Raw genomic sequence first — 6,210 nt, forward strand, 5'->3', positions numbered from 1 at the left:
TCGCCTTCGAATATTCACTTTGAACCAGCCTTAAGAGGTTAATGACTGTGCATTAGTTGTTTTGAGGGTATTGTGAAATATCTAAACATTGTGCTTTGGAACCGAGGAATATACGGAGGAGCCCAGCCCCGAGGGATATTCCGAGGTCCAAAGCACAATGTTTAGGTATTTCACACTACCCGAAAAATAACTGATGCAAAGTCATTTTAATTTGAAAACAGAACACATCCAATTTTAACTTTATCTGTCGTTTTCCCTGTAAAAAATCGAATAGCCCATTAAGGAAATACCGCTAGCGACCAATCACACTAGCACGCAATGATGCGATTTCCAAATACGGCTGCATAAATTGTTCGAAAGCCTAACACGTCACGTAACATTGTCATTGTAGAGCGTACTTTTAGCTACGTCACGAGACGCGGTCATTATACTGTTTCATTGACCTAGTGCATTTGCGTCTGCGTATTTAAAAGTTATTATCTGTGATTGGATCGATATCACACTTGTTGTGTATATGAGGTTATGAATGATAATCAATCCCTCAATAATTTATAAAACTTTCACCACTTAAAACGGTACAGTTAATACATGTACATATATTTCACACAACATCAAAAGTTCTCAACAAATTATTATAGGTGTAATTTACAAAAGATTAAAGCAATAATGTGTGATTTGCATAAAAAATAGATTCCTATTTAAATGTTAGTTTTCACTGATAGCTACTGATAAAAAAACACACAACAATTGGTATTTCATTCCAGTGCCTACAATGCGTGTATCTAGCTCGCCAATTACAATTACCATGATTATTGGGAGCTCCACACAGCTGATGGAATTCAAACAAGACGTAAAGACTAATAGCAATATACACAAAGTTTACGTGTCAAGTTGATGTACAGCGCCTACAATGCGTGTATTATTTATCATGATTATTGGCGGAGCTACACGCAGCTGATGGGATGTTCAGACAAGACATACAATGAATAGCGATATATGCATACAGTTTATACGGTACGTCACTTAGGCAAAAAAAAAAGTTGTTTGCTTGTCCTCGTCCGATCGACTGTCTCGGCAATCCCGACCGTAGAACTTTTTGTTTTGAAAAAGTTTTTTTAAACCAATTTTCTCAAAAATGTCATGAACTTTTTGAAAAGATTGAAAAGAAATGTTGTAAAAAACATTTCCTGCATGTTTCTCCTGTCCAGTCGTACCTGGCTGAGGGTTTCAATATTTCGCATTATGATTCTCAGCGTCTACAAGTATAAAAAACACTTTTGAACTTAAAAATGCAGTATTTTAAGTCTGCCAGACACGTACGTGTCGAATAAAGTAGGGTTTACCTTGAATTTTTACCTTGAATCTTTGGTTGAAATTCTGTTGTCAGTGAGTGTTTTACATAGTACTTCATTACATTATACTTTTGGTACATGAAAAAAAAGATATAAAAAGAAAAAAAATGTTTTCCTGACCGAGCCACCGACCCAACATCTGAAAGTGATCTATATATGGACAAGCAAACAATTTTTTTTTTTTGGCCTATTTCAATAATTCAATATATACACGCAGGCGATGTATTTATTCAGCACTCGATCGGTGAGCTCAGAATAAACCTGGGGATACCCGGTTTTACCATCAATGTTAAATTTTACTGTAACCAAAGCACTTCAGGCTTAATCTTTATGTACACCAATGGCACATTACAATGGTGCAAAAAGTAGAAATTTGAAAAAAATTGAGGGTGTTGCTGTGGAGCAAAGCACACAAGTAATGACTAGAAATGTAACAGTATCGCTAACAAAGATATCAGATTATGTTACAATATTGATCAGAAATTTCCCCCAACACTTAAAAAACCTCCATAATAAGTGAAACTCATCCTCAACTTCACCCATATCACACACCTGACAAATCCTATCTTCAGGATAAATAACAACATTTTGCAATCATCGACGTATGAGCACTGGTTTACAAAGAGAAGCTCTACCAATAATTGTCATTAAAAATTATTTTCTAGATGGTAAGTCTTCTTTAAAATAATCTTAATTCAGATTGAAAGTTGTTAATTCCATCAACCCAAAGTTTACTTGAAGTAATAATGGTTGGTTTCCCCACATATTGAGTATGTTAATAATAGTGAAAATGTGTACATCCATATCAAAATGATGCACTTGTCGGCTGCTGCATGTGTCTCATTTCACATAATAGCTAGGAATAAATACCACACTCACCTCCAAAGTGGAGGTCACTTCAAATCATCCCAAGTAACATGGAGAACATTCTTTAACACTGTTCTTAATTGGGGATGATTTGAAGTGACCTCACTTGAGATGATTCTGGTATTTATTCATAGCTATCATGTGAAAGTAGATGCATGTAGCAGCTGACAAGTGCATCATTTTGATATGGAGGTATACAAATACTTCTTATACCAGAAGACCATGAAAAAGTATGATTCTATTATCAATAAGTGCTGAGACTGCAAAAGATTTATTACCTTTCATACATTTCATACAGCCATAATGCACTATCTTTTAAAATGAGTTTCAATTTTTTTCAAACCTGAATTTTTGCCATATTTGTAATGTTTACACATGTCCAACTTAAATCCAATTGGATTCAGCCAAATTCATTGTGTGTTTCAGATCAACAGAGTAATTTTGACATGTCATATTCAGACATTAAGTCCACCATAGAATTCCACCTAAAATGGCCAAAATAGCATGTGGAGTTTCTTTCACATTACCTTGTTATTTTGGCTTAAAATGGACAGTTATTTCTAATATTTCAGCTTTTGAGTAGAGAATATCAAAATTAAAATGAGATAGAAATTGTACATTTTGTACAGGGCACTATGAGTTTGGAATTTAATATTAAATATTAGTGGAACCAATGTTTTTTGGCATACTTAAACCTGAAATGATAAGAATTTGATTGTTTCCATTTTTTCATGGGTCATAGTCATATGGGGCAAACGTCCAAAATAGTCCCATTATGTTGTAATGTATCTCAAATTATTCCTCTCATCACCGGGAATATAAAAAGTAAATTGTCATAATTTTCTACGATGCTTAGTTCAGGAGTTAAGGTCAAATGGTTCAAATGTCCAAAATTACATACACTAGGTTAAAAAAAATTGGTCAGATCTCAAATTTCACTTTAAGTGCATTTTTGTATTTTCATCATCAGGGTTGTAGCTACAGTGGGTGGTAGAGCCCACCACTCAGTTTTGGAGCCCATCACAAAGCAGCAATTTTGCCATTGGAACCTACCACTCATAGTCCAAAATTGCAAACTTTTGTTGAATTAGTCAAGATTTTGATCAATTTTGACAACAGATTACCATGTATGCAAGATTTTCATAAAATGCCACCCAGCACTCAAAATGTCCTAGCTACAACCCTGGTCATCATGTCCCCTTTCAGAGTTCATGCAGCCAAAGTCCAATAGAAATATATACAAGCATAACATTTGACCCATAATTTCATCCGATTCTGAGGTTATAAATTTCTCAAATAAATTATTTTCCTATTTGCCGAGAAGAGTAATTTAAGGCAAATTTCGATTGAATCGGTGCATTTTGAAAATTTGACTTCTGTGCATGAGATATTTTGACATTTGACCTTATTCTAAAAATCCTTAACTAAGCACCCTAGTGCATTATGACAAATGACAATTGACTTTTTTATTCGTAGCAATGAGAGGAACAATTTGAGGTATATTGCAGCATGATAGGACATATACTTTTCGCCCCATTATGTCCCTCGACCCCCGTGGGAAGTATAGGGGGGCATAGAAAAAATGGAATCAATTCGAATTTTATCCTTTTAAAGGTGTAAGGATGTTAAAAAACATTGGTTTCACTATTATGTAGGAAAACTAGATGCCAACTCGAAAAATTCCAATAGCACCCTGTACTAACTGTGGCTTTTAAGTTTGATTGTTTAAATTAAACATTATGCACCAGAGCTGCAAATGCTAGGCTTTTTAGGTCACTTCCTGATCCACATGTACAATACAATACATATAAAAGAGAAGCATGTGGTATCATGTAAACTACAAGAAAATACCTACTTCAGATTGTTTCCATAAAAAGTTAATTTGTCATGACAGTAATCCATGCATGAATATTTGGTAAATCTGTTGTTTGTGTATTGGTACACATGCTGTCTACTTTTACATTAAACGCTTGATGCATAGTTCATATTTCTGTTTACAAGTACTGTCTATAGATCATCTTTGTCTGATGTGAGACATGAAAATCTTCAGCACTTCTGAGGACTAATATCTTGAACTCCACCAAAATGCACATTCTTAACATTTAACAGTTACTGTCCTCATATCAGTCACACAATGGACCACACCTTTATAGCTGCAATTTCAGCATAAATATATGATAATCAGAACTCCTGCATTGGCTTAAATAATGGCACCATTACTAGATTTAAATGAACATTCAGAGATCCATAGACCACTTAACCACATTATTTCCACACCTTTTCTGGTTATTAACATAAATGAAGTTGCAAGTTGTGAATTTTGAGACCTGACTGCTGCATTGGTGTTCTTTGTTTGAAGACGCATGTATAGCCAGTGGTATATCTTTTTTTTAACCCAAATGCTTTTTGCCCAAGTGGATGGAAGGAAGGGAAGAAGTAGGATGAAGAAAAAAAATGTTTTCCCCAACCCAGTTTTGAAACCACCAAACTCACCAACCCCTCGGATGCCAACCACCCGACTAGGGGTAGCAAGCCACGCATGTGACCGTTGCCCAGCCGACAGTTTTGTGCATTAGTTTAGCAGGATTAAGCAATCGGATAAGGTGGGATGCATGGTCTTGCAGTGGCTTTGTGGGCTGAGGTTGTGGTTTGTGTATGGTCTGTATGGTCTAGTAGCATAAGATTTAGGAAAGGGCTACATGTAACCACCAATGGTTCTTAATCTTAAAGTTCAAGTGGCTTTTTGCCTAAGTGGAGGGAAGGGAGGAAGAAAGAAGACAAAGAGAGAAGTTGTGTTTCCCATCCCTGTTTTATACCACAGCGCCCTTGGGTGCCAACCACCACACATGGGGAGCATGTGTGGCCGAGAGAAAAGGTACCTACTCATAATCTATTGGTTGCGAATTCGAGGCCCCCTTGTGTCAACGTGCTGTGACCTTGGGCAAGGCACTTTATCATCACTGTCTAAGGGGGGATGGGATGGAGTTGGATGTTTGTAAAGTTGTTTGTTTCAATGTTGCAATATTGGCGCTGATTAAGCTGCTGCCTACAAATTGCATTGTGTTTTTTTAGGTGTGGTTAATGTACAATTCTAGCATTTTGACCTGCGGGTCACCATTCGAGTTTGAAATAAAGCTTTTTTTTCACCACATAGCAAGCCATGGGATAGCAAGCCACGTGTGTGATTATCACATCCTAATTGTTAGCAGATAATAAACAAGTTTAAATGAAAATACAGATAAAATTGTTAAATACAGAAAATAGTATAAGTTATAACACTTGTGCTGCGGCTTCTATAATGGAAATTGCATTTGCCAGCAGTAATATTCAAAGTTGGAACAAATAGGGTATTTAAATAAAATGACTCCTAGTAGTGCTAGGGCATGATTTGAATGAGTTAAAGTGAAACTAAAGGGAATGTTTACATGTGTAATTTCTTCAAGGCATTTGAAAGTTATAGTAAGAAGTTGATTAGCCCATCTTGAATGATATCATATGACCTTCAATGTACATCTTTGCCAGATTACATCAACTGATTCGCATAATGCCCATGGTGAGTAAATTCAAAGTAGAACTACAATAAACACTTGTATGATGATGAAGATGATTCCTAAATGTTGCGAACTCAATAGTTTACTCAATAATCACTGCAGACGTAACAAGTGATGAGCCTACACTATACTAATTTATCTGCAAACTGGGTCTTAAAAATGAAAGATGCAGGAGATATCGAGAAAAATGCAAGATGCAGGAGATATTGAGCCGTCGGAATGCTCAGAGATAAATGCTGACCTTCTACACTTAAACTAACATCACAATACAAAATTTGTAAGGGATACTTTTTGTGTCCCATGTGTATTGTGGTTGGTGTACTAGTTTCTTTCTGATCTGATGCCACAAGCCACTAAGCTAGCTGGTGCAGAGGAAATGCAGGCCATGTTCATATGCCATCAAATGTGTGTCTTGCCAAGAACTCTCAATGCTATACAGT

This window comes from Amphiura filiformis, unplaced genomic scaffold (assembly GCF_039555335.1).
Source record: "Amphiura filiformis unplaced genomic scaffold, Afil_fr2py scaffold_364, whole genome shotgun sequence".
Taxonomy (NCBI): Eukaryota; Metazoa; Echinodermata; class Ophiuroidea; order Amphilepidida; family Amphiuridae; genus Amphiura; species Amphiura filiformis.